The following is a 15,346-nucleotide window of genomic DNA, read 5'->3' as shown; positions in this document are numbered from 1 at the left end:
CTGCGATGGCTCTGCTGCTATTTCCTTTGGATCTGGACTCCAACCTCCATCTTCTTTTTTGCTACTATCTCTGAGTGGATCAGACCCTCTTCAATCTGCATTCATTTCTTCTACAATACCCGGTTTCTCCAGTTCAGTTTCTCATGATATGTCCTCCAGCTCAGTGTCAGTCACCACGGCAGGCTGTTGGTTAGGTGGCGAAATGGACCCCGCCGCAGAGCTCTGTGATCAAGTACAGGCTGTTCTGCAGGTGAAACAATCTGAGATATGTCCCCAAAGATTCCTTCGAGCTTCTTTAAATTGTGGCTTGACTCAACTCCTACTACGTGAACATTGTCCTCCATTATCTTGCATATCTGCAACGAAGAAGAAAAAGATCTGTCAACTAAAACACGGCCTAGACAACTTGCTACAATTTCCATTTCGAGGATGCTGAACAGAGTACAATAACATCCTCTCTCAGCTTCATCCTGTATGTTAAAGCCCCTTCAAACACAAGATGTACCTTGTTGTAGTGCCGAGGTAGTTCCAATCGATCTGCATAATCATTGCAAGCAGCTGCTGAGATTTCTTCTGATGCTGCGAAAGGATAATTATCGTCATCGCCAAAGCGGACAGGGCAACTAAACGATCATATCCATATCACAAATTACAGCAATCCTTTCAGATTATGAACTATGTGAAATTGTTCTTATTCAAGACTACAGATGATTATCTGGTAAACTGGAAAGCAAACTACCTAGTTAAACAACAACAAAAATCTCACTTTCGATTGTGTTTTTACATTAATGATAATCATATATACAAATAATGTCTGTGAAATTGTGAATAGATAGATAATCACTATTCTGAACGAATGTTATGCTTCAAGAGACTATAACTAACCAATTACTTCTATTGGCGGTAAATGGTCAAGCGCTTGGGAAGGCATCTCTGTTGGCCTTGTGTTTGGCATGTATGCAACCTTTTGTCCATTCTCTTGCTGTTCACTTGCCGCCTCACTTTTTTCTCATCTCACCCTAAGAGAGAATTTAAGGATAAGAGCTAACAGCAAGTTTGCAAGCATCTAAAAGCCAATTTTAGAAAATTCATAATAGGTTTAACATTGAACATGGAGTTCATGCTACCAGAAACTAGAAGGTAGTTTGTAGGTTTAACACTTGATGTATGTTTAGGATGAGCTACTTTATTCTTTTCTGTAATTAAGATTTAAGGGTGACACGTTGATTTCGGTATTATAGTCTTCACTTGAGAAGTAAATATATGGAAAAAAGGGTACATCTACTCAAAAAAATATTCTCCGAAGATATATCTGATTAGATGTTAAACTTTAATACTTCTTTTTCGATGTGGATAAGGTCGGATTCAATAACGCGTATAAAATTTTCTATAAATGTCTGAATTGATACACTTTAAGATCATGAACAGAGCACATGGATAAAATGCATTTGATAACTAAAACAGAAATATAATAAATGTTGATTAAAAACATTCTTGATTTATGACAGTTTAGATTTTCAATCTTTGTAAGCCAACAAAATAGATTTTCAATCTTTGTAAGCCAACAAAATAGATTTTCAACCTAACCAGAAACTAGATTGTTCTCCTCACAATGATATACGCAGGCTGCAAACCACAAATTCAGGTTTCAAATACCTAATAAACATGTCAAAATAACTCACAACTGTCGACCGGGATTTGCATAAACACCTTCCTGATCCGGTAGAGACCTTGAACATCAGTCTTTTCTTGTATGCATGCTTTTGATTCGCCTAACTTACTGTATTAAATGTGACGGAGCCCATATTGCATGAATCATGACGCAGTCCGTTCTGGCCTTTGAGCTTTTTCTTACCTGTATTGCATGATGCACACTGATCCGGTAAAGGACTTGCAAGCTTTGCCATTTAAGCATGTTTCGATGGTTAACCCGGCATCTATTGCTTGAATCAGGTACTCACTTCAATGGTTAACCCTGCATCTAAAATTATCACACAATTTCAAGTATTCTAGTTCTCTAGTCGACCACATCTCAAGAGGCAATCCTTCTTTCATTCCCAGGGTGGGCATCAAGCTATGCTCAGGGAGCATCTAATAATATTCACAATAACAAGTCCTTAACAACAATATATATATGATACAATTGTGTATATGCACATAACTGAATTCATGCAGGAACACGAGCTTGTCCATCATTCCCCTGATCTCGATCTCCGATTGTCGAAGATACACTTCCTCTGATAGAGAAGCATCGTGAATTTTGCATAGTTATGGAGTGATGACAAACTAGTTTCTTATGCTTATACTAAAATAATAGGACCAACAAGTTCAATGCACAGTTGCAATATTCTACAACACAAATATAATTAGTATGACAATTCCAAAATAATCAGACCGAAACCAAAACTTCTCTTTCTGATGTCTCAAACGATCAAACTGTAATACCGACAATTGCAATCCAGCCATGAAAATAGATGAGTCAATAAGATGCAAAATATTATAATTATTATTCAGAAGATAGAAACACTAACTTCATAATTCACACTGGACTTCAACTGGAAAACCAATTAAGGTATTAGTTACAATGCAAGGAGAGGAGAGAAAGTCGCAGTTAAATCAACAATCCCTTTTCGCCAATGTATACAAAGAAAATCGAAATTCTCGAACTCCAGTAGTCTACATCCCTAAAAATACATTTTTTCCCAATCATTTTTTCATCTAATTAGTCTGCCCATTCTGGACACCTAGGCCATACAATACACCTGCATATTTCTCTGTGTAGGCCATACAATACACGTGCAAGATGTTAGCAAACTATCCGACCCCGCTTGATGACACACAACAACTCTTTCTACTTCCAGCAACTCGGCGAGCTTGTTCAGCCCACCGTGAAGGCTGTTGCAAAACTTCATCATGTGCTTGATATCATATACCGCCGGAAAATATATATTGATCAGATCGAAGAACCCGACTTGACTATCAGGCAAACTCCTGCAAGTCAAAAGCTTAAGCAAATACCCAAAGTCATATCCACTGTGGAAGCCTGGAAGGTGACCCAATTCACACCATCATTCAACACGATCCCGGACGACATCAAAAGCTCGCCGAACCTCTTCACATCAATACCTTTCTCGCGAAGATATCTTCACTTAAGTTAAACTCACGGAAATTGAATTGCCAAATGGAAAAGCTATCAGTTCCACAAGTGGGAAGATTCCCGTTCTCATCAGAAAAAGTGAGGCCCAATTGGATCAATTTCAACATATCGACATTATCTTTCAAAGTTTGGTAGTTGTAATCGTTTATATTCTTGAAAGTTCCCAAAGGGCGTAGAACAACACCCGGGAACTCGGTATCCATAGCCACATAATTGTATCTGTCAACAATTTCACGGATCAGAGCAAACTCTTCTTCTAGATTATCGTTCCAAACTTCCCGAATATGAACTGAATCACCTTTGGGCAAATCTGACATTTCCAGTAGAACAAATCAAAGCGAGAAACAATACCAAATCCAATCTGTGAACAAAACATAAAGCAACATCCAAATCCCAAACCTCGAAAGTTGAAGGCTTTAAAGTTGATGTCCCCCTTAACGGTACCGTTCTCGACGTCGGAAGCAGATCTGAACAAACAAAAAAAGGAAAAGAAAAAGTAAAGCAAAAAGACAGTCAGATGATTTGAACTTTGGGTGTTCGAAAATGACACCCTAGAAACAAGGAACGATGGAAAAGGAAATGAAATGAAAGGATAATAAATCTGACCTTCGATTTATGAAATCGGGCCTTGTAAATAACAGATCTCAGAGCTTTGAGAATGATGATTGAGGCATAAAATTGGTATTTTCGTTCAAAGAATCAGGAAGGGTATGGAAATGAGCGGAAACGCGGACGAGGTCCGAGTCATTGCGCTATGTTCTTAAAGACTGGGAAGGGCAGTGGTTACAAGGGCCACGAAAACGTGTCACCGCCTCTATGGCCCAATACTCGCATCAGAGCCAGTATAAAAATTGTTCTCGGCCCACGAAAATCTATCGTTTTATATTGATTTTGGGTAAACTACCTATTTGATCATCCATCTATTACTTATTTTCTGATTTGGTCACTCATCTATTAATTTTTCAAAATCATAAATAATTTACATTTTTTATTTTAATAACCCACTATTAAAAATTAACATTAAAAAATAATAATTGAATATCATCACCAAAAAAATAGCAATGAGTGACCAAAATAGAATCAAAACATAAAATTACTAAACTAGGTATGATTTTGAAAAGAAATAATAGTTAGGTAACCAAAATAAAAAAATAAATAATAGATGAGTGGTCAAATAGGTAGTTTACCCAATGATTTTTGAACAAATGAATAAATGGTCTAATTCTAGTTTTAGTCCCCCAATTATGATGGAAAAAGAAGAGATGTAGACTTGATTAGTCAAATCATTGTTCATAGATCGTGCTTCCCTCGTATTAATACATAATTACTATACACTTCGTCAATCATTGGTCCGCCCCTATTCATAGATCGTGCTGCCAACTTATACATAAATATCTGTATGTTTATCCTTTTTTTACCAAATTTTATCATAAAAATAATAATAGTAACCATATTTGTACTACTTTCCCTCAAACTATTTGTTATACTCTATGGGGAAACATTGCCACTGGTACTTGTTTTAAGCTCACTAATAGATTATTGGCTATCAATGTATTATTCACGTTGGTATGTACGCTAGTTGGACTTTGAACGGGGATTAGGCATTGTCGGGTTCAGAACGGTTAAGGTAGAGTTCCGTCGACAAATGCGCTTTCAAGAGTTTGAACGTATGTTTTCACCCCTAACAAGGCAAGGTCTCTACCACCTCGACGAACAGCTTGTTCATGTAGACAATTTTAATTCCGATGTGTGGCAACAAAATCTTTTAAACCTCCAATAATGGTGCATTCGACTCAACAATTCAAATGTAAATGTTCCTTCTAAAAGGGAACTAAATGTGCAAAGCACATACCAAGGGTAGACCAATAGAGCCAACACAAAGATCTTCTCAAAAGTGTGTTTCTCCCTAATTCTACAACCCAATAGCGGACGGTTGCCTGGAAATTACTTCTGAAGATCTCCAATGTAGAAGTCATCAATCATGTCAAATACCCGAGTTGCATGTTGCGGCCTATTGCATACAACAAAAAGATAAAAATACCAAGTAAGCTTTAGCATGAAACTTCCAAAATTTTCTGACCAAATTCTAAACAAGGAACAGATGCATACCCGAAAAACCCTTCGGTTGAATCATCTCCAGCATGTGCCAAGATGGCATCACCACCTGGGTGTTCCTCTACATAAGAGGTAACATCATATACCTGCAGTTGTTAGATATAATCAAAATATATTAGTATGGCAAAGAGTTCTGAGTTCCAAAAGCAGCAACATGCCAAAGTTACCAATTACCTTGTCCTTGATTATGATCCAACAATCTGTCCTCTTATTATGTAGATAACTTCCGATTTACTATACGATTTGGATGCCTAAGAGTGGAAAAAAAGGTATTTCAAAATATTTCAGATATAATTAGCACACCTCCATACTAACAACACAGCTAAGCATATATGAAACGCTGTCAAACGTATCACTCATAACTCGGAATTCATAGTCTTTCCGACATGAAAGTATACTAGAAAATATGAAATTTGAACTCTGGAAAACCGCAAAAGGAAATCGGTTCATTTCTAAGTTCCCCGGGATCCATAAATGTACCTTAGAATTTTCAACAGTTGATTTAACCTTGTTCTTGTGAGCTGCAATGAAACAAATTTTCGAAACAACATGCATAATTAGTTTCAAGTTCACATTTTACCTGCTGTTTAAACAAATAGTAAAAACGGCTAAAATTACCTGATTTGCCATGCCGGGGTATCAAAAGAAAAGCTCCAAGTAAGACGGCTAAAATCAATGCTATAACAGTTGTTTCCATATCTCAGAGTTAAGCTTCTCTTTACTGATTAACCTACAATTACCCAAGGGGGAAATGAGAAAGATAATCTGAGATGAAAACTAACTTAAAAAGCTTTAACCAAACAATTCATCACAAATTGGATGATTAAAAGCATGCCCTAAGCTCTTCTTTTATACACACAATGCTTAATTGGTATTCCCATTCTTTTATCATCAATGACATACTTTCCAGGTTTATTTTTCATGTCTTTTACATTCATATCCAATTCAATAATTTGATGGGTTACTGAAAATTGTTGAGATTTACGCTAGAACAAATGAAGGGGAATAAAACATCACCAAATCCGGATCTATGAAAAAATCATAAGAGCATTTAAATTCCAAATCTTGAAAACTGAAGCTTGGAGTTGAATTCGTGAAAAAGGGGTTTCTTTACAATGTTGGAAGCAGATCGGAAAACGGAGGAAGATGACGAAAATCAGATTATTTGAACTTTTGACTGTTGAAAAATGAACCCAATAAAGTAATAAAGGAAAGGGGAAAAAGAAAAGCAAAAAGATCTAACCTTGTAAAGGAAGAGCCGGAAAGAGAAGTCAGTATCTTCTTAAATGACTGGGAAGGAGTAGGACTACAGTGTCTAAGAAAGCTTAGTGATGAATCCACCAAAGCCTTATGTATGTATGTATGCATTTTCTTTCTGCAGCCCTCTTTACTTAAACCTTTGGACTGAACATGGGTTTGGGTTTAATGAAACTTTGGGCTAAAGATTTTTTTATCAACAATTAGTCCAATCCTTCTAGTCCCAACGTTGGATTGCGTGAGTGGGATTAGTAACCGTGAATGTATGCGTGCATGTATGCGTGCATGTATACGTGCATGCATATGTATACACATTTAAACATGTTTTAATTTATAGATTTTTTATTAAATACTAAGATATTATACTTTTAAGATAAATATCAAGCAGGAATGAATCAAAGAGATGGATTGGACATTTAAAAATTTAAAATTATCATATATTTTAGATTTTTATGTATTTTTTATTTAAATTTTTTTTCGTTCTTTTTTTAAATTTTAGAAGTCCACCCTCTTAACGTAAATTTTTGCTTTCGTCCCTGATTTCAAGATTCAAATTCAAATAAGATAAAAACAATATGAGTATTCTTAATTGCTCGATCAATTAATAAATCTCTAAATTAATATTTTTTAATGTTACATCAATAATTGTATATGTATATTGAACTTTTTTATTGATTCAATTTGTGGATACTTTATCCACTTGAATTCCAGCACACAACTTGCATCTCCCATACCACACTTTCTCAACATGGACTCATTAATCATACACGTACATGTGTTACAATCATCATGATATTCATCCAAATTACCAGAGCGTTGACTTACTGTGCAACAAAGTATTGTTTGGCTGCCCAGTCAGTGGCCACCTATGTACTGTAGCTCCCACCACCTACATATATACATGTACATGTAGGGTTGAATAATAGTGGAATTACGTTAGTGTTAATGTGGTTTTTGTTTTGATGAATAATACGTTAGCTCAAACTTTTGTGAGTATGGCCGCAATCCCGACATGCACCATATGCTTGCCCCCCACTAAGGCGCCATTGAGAATGGATTTCTACAAGTTGTTGAAAGCTCAGAATTCAAAATAGTAAATGTTACACCGTTAATTAAGCTCTTTCTTTCAATTCCATTTTCTTTTAGATGTACAATCATGGTCAAAGTATGTTCTTTGGTCTTATGATTCAAATTGATACTCTGATATTTATCAAAGTTGTATGTTTATTATATACATTTAAAAATATCATTTTAACTATATACTCTTTTAAATATTTATGTCCCGTATAAATGATTGTAGCATAGTATAATGAATTACGATAATAAAATATATAAAAAAGAAAATAATTTTTATGTTATGATTTTTTTTAAAAAAAAAATTCTTGATCCCTTAAGAGTTTCCTTTTGACCATATGCTTTTAGCACTATTTTTTATGCAAATAAAGTCATTAACTTTATTCAAATGAGAAAATATTCAAAATTTAATGAAGTTTAAAAATAAAATACATAATTTTAATTTTTTTATAATCATTGACATAATAACTAGCCACTCGAGATCATTCAAGAATCATACAAGGAAAAAAAATAAAATTTATCTAAAAAAACTTGAACAAAAGACATATACAAACAAATAAGATTCCATTAATAAAAAGAATCACAACATGAGATTAAACTATTGAAAGACCATCGATAATTGTAAATCAGAATTGAACATCGTTAGAAAACTAGCTATGACTCGTGTATCCAAGTCCAGTACGAGGATCCAGAGCAGGAAATATTAATGAGATAACAAATAAATGTTATCATATTCAGTCGATACGACATCAAATCTAACCCTGAAAACGATCAGACGACTGAAAAACGCACCATGAAAGTATATAAAAATATGTCATAAATGCAGAGAAAATTGCGTCATAACGATAAAATTATTAAAAAAATAAAAGAAAATATGCATATAAGAAGAAAAAAAAACTAAAAACGGAGAATATAGACTATCAATGACCAAAGCTAAAACTAATACCTTCGTCTGTCAAACCAAAACGAGAAAGAAAGAAAGAACATAGAAAAAGACATTAGTATCTTTTAGAGAATGAGTAGTTCTATCATTAAAATTAACATTTGTTTACTTTAAAGAAAAGATAAATTATAATCGACATTTAAAACGATCATCTTGCCGTTGTATATCAACACCGATGATTACTTAATCAACTCGACTAAACCATGTCAACTTGTTTTCATACTGCTAAATGTTTTGTCGTTTTGTTCACTTTATAAAGAGCCAATATTTGCTGCAATATAGAATGCAACGTATCTTTAAAGAGAGGAGGAAAGTCCTCAGGGGTCATGAACTGCCGATGTGACTTTCTTTTGTCTTTTTTATCCAAAGTTATTGGTTCTTAGTGACGATGATTCAATTCCTCAACATCACATCCATTTCTGATATTTTAATAGTTTAGAATAAATATAAAAATTAAATCTCTAATAATAAATATAAAAAAAATTAAATTGTAAGAACAAGTAAAAATAAATAAATTTATTTATAATTTATTTTTTATTATATTCAATAAATTATCTAATAAAGACATCAACTTTTAAATGGAAAACATCAAAAGAAAATTATTAAGCACCAACTACTCACATAAAACAAATATGATGGTCTAAATTTTATTTTAACATTCTTCATTTTGTCAAAAGAATAATAAAGGAATAATTAAATGAAAAGTAAAAAAAATAATTTGAAAATATCGCATCAGCATTGTCGTTTATTTTTTAATGATGGATAATAAGAAAATGTAAAGTTAAATATGCTTTTAAAAATACTAATAATAATTAAAAGATTAAAACAAAAATAAAATAATATATGAGTGAATAAATAAATAGTTTATTTATTTTTAATTATATATAGACTTCATAATTTTAGGCCGTAGACACCTCCACTTCCTTAGTCTTTCATCTTCGGCCTCCAGTTATTTTATTTTTTCTTACTCAAAGAATCTAAGGTGGAGTATAAGATACCCAATTATCCCATATAATATGTAAAGAGCAATTGATAGATGGTGGGTAAGCTGAAGTGCGCTTAGCTAATGAGGAATCATTTGAGAGAGAGAAAATGGCAGTTGAACGGTCTTTCAATGGATATTGAGAATCAAATATGGTGGAAGATACGATTAAATATTTGGATTAATTGATATACATTCTTTCTATTTAATTAAAATCTTTAGTTTTGCTTCATAGAAATGCAAAACATGCTAAAATGCTTTGAACTTTTCTGTGTATGTAGTCATAGTTGACTCTATAGAATCAGTCTTTAAATAAAGCTGTTAAACGAATAGCTGAAGAACCCTCGCGACTACAAAAAAAAAAATGATGGGAAGTGGTCAAATTTTTCTTCTTCTTATATTTGGAGTTGAGATTGAGTTGGATATGTAAATGATGACAAAGCTCTTTGAACATCATTTTTAAAGGAATAATGTCAAAAATAGTCCCTAATATTTATCAAAATAGTGATTTTGACTCATTCTTTTTTTAGAGCATTTTAGACCCCAACGTTTCACTTTGAGGCAAAAAGCTCCCTATATAGATGAAAACTAATAGTTAACACACGATTGATACTCCAAAATAGGAGATTTTTTAATCTAAAATGAAACGTTTACAGCTAAAATGCCCCAGAAAAATGGACAAAGTGATTATTCTACCAAATGTTATAGGTCTTTTGCCTTAAAATGAAACGTTGGGGGTCAAAGTGCTCCAAAAAATATAATAGGGGGTAGAATGACAATTTTAATAAATGTTGGGATAGAATTTTGACATTATGCCTTTTGTATACTAAACATAATCATTAGTTTTTTTTAGTATATGTTCGAAAAACTCTCAATCATTTGACAATGAATGACACATCTACATATAACATAGGCGAAGCTAAGACTTCTATAAAGAATAATTATCTTCTTAACCACTGAAATCACTTGATTCATACTAGCCATTAGTTTATCAGATAAAGAGAAAATACAATAAAATTACTAAGAGACGACAAAACTTGGATAAATTAAAATACAATAATATATTACTTTTTCATAAGTCATCAAAGTGGATAAAGTAACTATTAAATAGTAAAATAATATCATATAAGAAATTTGTTAAAAATTTAACTAGACAGTTGAGAAAATAACATATACAAACAAATATTATTATCTATAATGAAAGATTAATATGTCAACTTTAATACAATATTCATATGACAATGAGAACATATTAACAAAATAATTTTATCACAGTTTAACGAATCTTTAATAATCATAATCACCTATCAATAAAATATCAGTCCAAAATCTAAAACAAAATTGCATTAATAACATAACTATATAAACATCTATATGATTTAATAATAATATGAAAATCAAATTAATTTCAATTCAAATCAATTTTGATTATCATCATTTTATGGTAAAATATAGGAAAAGTGACCCACACAAAGTCATAAAGGCTGCCCTATGTTATATTTATTTATGTTTAAATCTGGTGAAGCAGACAAGACAAGAAAGCAAATGGAGCTTTGTAGATATGATATTAAAATGCTAACACAGATTTTGGGGCACTAATATTCCTAGGAAAGTGGAAAATGTTAGCATGATCATTGTTTTATACGATTATCTGGTGAAGCATACAAGACAAGAAAGCAGATGGACCTTTCTAATGCGTGACATGTTCCCTAAAATTACTGGTGTTGACCTGGAGCTTCTCGGTGCTATGGTAAATGATAAGGAGGTCAAAAGTGTCATATTTGATATGAATCCTCTCAAAGCCTCAGGGAAAGACGGTCTTCATGCCCTATTCTTCCAAGTCCGTGGGCGACGGTTGATGATTCTGTTTACTCTTGGGTTAGAAGTATTGAAGATATTAATTTTTTATCCATATTATTATTATTAATATTATTATTATTATTATTATTATTACTATTATTATAATTATTATTATTATTATTATTACTATTATTATTAAATATATTAAATACATAAATATTATTAAAAATAAATAAATAATAAAAATATAATTACAGGCCCAATTACAATTAGACCGGCCCAGTTACAAACCAACCAGAGCCGGTCCAAAACCAACCAGAAACCCTAAATATTTGGGTTTCCAGTTAGAGTTTCCTAACCCTAATCTAGCCAGCCTCCATCTTCAATCAACCGTTGGATCTGGTTTGATCCAACGGTCCACCATTTGCCAGAGGAAACCCTAGGTATCTATACCCTAGGGACACGTCCAGCGCCGCCGCTGCTGCTTCCGAAGCCCTCACCGCCTCCGCCGCTGCCACGTCCCGAATGATGCTTCCAGAAGATCAACGCCAGCCGTCCATGCAAGGCTACGGGGTGAGTCACCACTTGTAGTCCGGTGACTCGAGGCCCCCTCTTCGGACCGGTCTGAGACGAACACCGGTGGTGGCTATAAAAGCCACCACCCATCTGCAAAGAAGAGAGGGAGAACAAAAAAAAACCAGGGACAGAGACAGAACCAAAAAGAAAAAAAAAGAAGAAGGAAAATAGAGAGATATAAAACTACCAACGATCCCAACAGAGCAAAAAAAAACAGAAGGAAAAAGAGAAGAGAGAAGCTTACCAAGGAAGCCTTGACCGTCGCCGGAAACACTGAACATCGCCGGAGAACCGAAAATACCGAAGGTATATTTATAGATCTGCTCCGATTGGGAGCCATTTAAGGAAAAGAACATCGGAAACCGTCCTTAGGACGGTCCGATCTATCCAATAATATAAAAATAAATTTTCCGGCCACCGATACGGTGGCCGGCGGGGACACTCGGCGGCAGACGGCTGCCGATTCCCTCCGGTGAGGGAATCTAGAGAGAAGCCAGAGAGAATTCTCTCTCTCTCTCTCTCTTTCTGCTTAAAGAAAAAAAAAAAATGAAATGAAATGGCTGGCCCTTCGGGCCAGCCGGTTTGGACCATTTATAGTCCTTCCCGAACGACGTCGTTTCGGGAAGGACTATGCGCGTAATTACAAAATAGTAAATCCGTCGTAGTCCTCCCAACTTGTAAATTTTATATTTTGGTCACTAAACTGAATTTATAATAATTTTAATTCAGTCTTTGAATTTAATTTTGTTCATTTTAGTCTTTTTTTATTAAATAATATATTTAGGATAAATGACAAATTTAATCCCTTAATTTAATAATAATTTTTTAATCCCTAGTTCATATTTTTAATTTAATTTATTATAAATTCGAATTTTAGATAATTTTATTTTGGTCATTAAATTATTAAATTAGAAAATAAAATATTTATCCCTATAATTTCAATTAATTAGGAATTAGATTTAGTTTTATTTTAGTTATAATTAGTTATTTATTTATATGTCTTCATTATTTTATTGTTTTTAAATATATTGTTTTAGTAGTTTTTTTTTTTATTGTTAAATATTTTTATAAATATAATAAATAGTATTTTTTTAAAAAAATTTATTTTAATATCGAAGAAAAGGACAGTCTTAATACAACTGGGTGTCCTATTCTGATATTTAATTAAAAAAGTAAACAATATTATTTGAAATTAATATTTATCAATATCAAAGAAAAAGCTGTCTTAAGGCACCTAGAAGTTCTTTTCGGATATTTTAAATAAATAAATATTTTTTATATAATTTTGAAATAATAGGATTATAAATTAAATATATTTTTGTATTTTTAAATTTCAATAATAGAGACAATTTATAATTAAAAAGTACCAATTTTGGGCGTTGTAGGGGTGCTAATCCTTCCTTAAACGTAACCGACCACGAATCCTTTTTTATTAAAAAGAACGAATTTTTGGTTATAAAATGCAGATCAGTTCATCTTTTAAATATGTTTCTTAAAAACTCTTTTAAAAGATAATTTTTAGGTATTCGACCTACCTGATCCAAAAGGCCGATGGCGACTCCAAATTATTTTCAAAATTATTATTCACATCAATTTCCCGCCAAAATTAATATTTCGTGCCCGGACGAAAATCGGTTACGACAGCTTGGTGACTCTGCTGGGATTTGGTCAAACTTTAAAAATCAATTAAAATTGTCTCTATAATTAAAAATTAAAAATTTATATATTTAATTTTTAATTCTTTCTTTTCAAATTTTTATTTATATTTTCATAATACTTTTTATTTTATTTGTAAATATTTTATTCAGTTTATGTCAAAGGTTTGAACATTCTCCTCACACAACACTTGCATTGCATACATAAAGCTCTATAATTGAGTGTCCCTTTTAAGTGGAGTGAAAGCGACGTCTTCGTGAGAATTTATTCTCGTGTCAGACCTAGCAAGTAACTTTCGGGTTCATATGCTCTATTCTTCGTGAGAATTTATTCTCCGTGTCAGGCATAGAGAAATGTATCCCCTCGAATTGACTCGATCCACTTTAGTCTGTAATGGACTAGGAGGGTTAGCAGCCTAAGGGGGCACTAACATGGGACAATTCGAGTACCTTTCTCCTAGATCTGAAACCCTGCATATAAAAAACCTTAGAAACTCTTCCAATCCGAAGTATGCCGAAATTTTGTCCAAAATAGGTGTACACACAGGAGAAATGAATTCTGTCTTTCCTGTTAATTTATTTATTGTTTAAGTTACATGTTTATTTAAATTATTTAAATTCAGAAAAGCATGTTTAAATAGAATATTATGTAAATGTTATTATTCTTTAAACTAACTTATTTTCTTTTTGTGTGTTCATTATTTTTCTGTTTACATTGCATCATACAGGATAAAAGACATTGATCCTTGTGTTAATTATCTCATTGGAAAGCCTTCATATATGGATAAAAAGTGTTCAAGTCTAGTAATCTAAACTCAGAAGTAAGACAGTGGGCTAGGATTTACAAACAAGAAGGAGACAGTCTGCAGGATGATTATGTATCTGACTTGGCCAGTTATGCTCAGTTTCACTAAAAAGAAATGATTTGCAAGATTTGCGAAGCATTTGGGAAAGTTGGGATTCAAACAAAAATTGCAGTTTTTCAGACTTACGGAGACATCCATATTTGCTCTATGTTGAAGTTGATGATGAATTACTCAGAGCCCTAATTCAATTCTGGAATCCAGGTACAATTGCTTCACTCTAATAAGGAAGACTTGGTCCCTACTATTGAAGAATACACAACTTTGTACATATCGAAGGGGCTTTGGAGAATCGAATCTATTCAAAGTCAATTAAAACTCAACCCTTTCGAGTTAAATTAGCAAAGATTGCTGGGGTACGAGAAGAATGGGTAGCATCCCGTACAAAACAAAAAGGCGAAAGCGAAGGCATTGCTTGGACCAACATTAAAGAGCTTATTCAGAGCCATCCAGATATTAAAGTACGATTCGATCTATTTGCTCTGGGTATATATGGTATGGTCATCTTCCCAAAAGTATTGGGATATATTGAAGCTGCAGTGGTAGACTTGTTTGAACAGCTACCGAATAAGATTAATCCTGTTTCTGCCATCCTAGCAGAGACCTTCAGATCGTTAATGCTTGCAGAAGGTTAGGAGTGGACGATTCTCAGGGTGTACCCAGTTGTTATATGTTTGGATCCGTAGTCATTTCTGGAGGACGGAAAAGGTTTCATACCGACGCTTTAATACGGATTACTCACATTAAAGAATTTCTGGAGCAGGAATGGCCTAAAGAAATTAAGAAGATATGTGGATTAATGCCTTTCGAAATCTGCAAAGCAATGACGTTGTTTGGCGAGCCCCGTGGCAAATACAAAGAGAATTCTTTTACAGGTGTGGTGATTACAATGGATATGCTGCTCGGATTGGGGGAGGAATTGGA

At 33.4% G+C, this 15,346-nt stretch overlaps 1 long non-coding RNA gene and 2 pseudogenes across 1 annotated transcript; all 3 read right to left on the bottom strand.

The window, feature by feature from the left end:
- Positions 1-283: 283 nt before the first annotated feature.
- LOC120161960 lies at positions 284-1,060 on the bottom strand. Its single transcript, XR_005519516.1, has 3 exons — positions 886-1,060; positions 506-579; positions 284-356 (listed from the first exon to the last, which is right to left on the bottom strand). It is a non-coding gene; the product is annotated as an uncharacterized LOC120161960 (long non-coding RNA).
- A 1,490-nt stretch (positions 1,061-2,550) lies between these two features.
- Positions 2,551-3,892, bottom strand: LOC120161958 (annotated as a pseudogene).
- A 1,158-nt stretch (positions 3,893-5,050) lies between these two features.
- LOC120161959 lies at positions 5,051-6,393 on the bottom strand (annotated as a pseudogene).
- Between the last annotated feature and the right edge of the window lie 8,953 nt (positions 6,394-15,346).

This window comes from Hibiscus syriacus, unplaced genomic scaffold (genome assembly GCF_006381635.1).
Source record: "Hibiscus syriacus cultivar Baekdansim isolate YM2019G1 unplaced genomic scaffold, ASM638163v2 tig00111402_pilon, whole genome shotgun sequence".
NCBI classification, from domain to species: Eukaryota; Viridiplantae; Streptophyta; class Magnoliopsida; order Malvales; family Malvaceae; genus Hibiscus; species Hibiscus syriacus.
The sequence above is the reverse complement of the archived record's forward strand: the minus strand, read 5'-3'. Positions and strand labels throughout refer to the sequence as shown.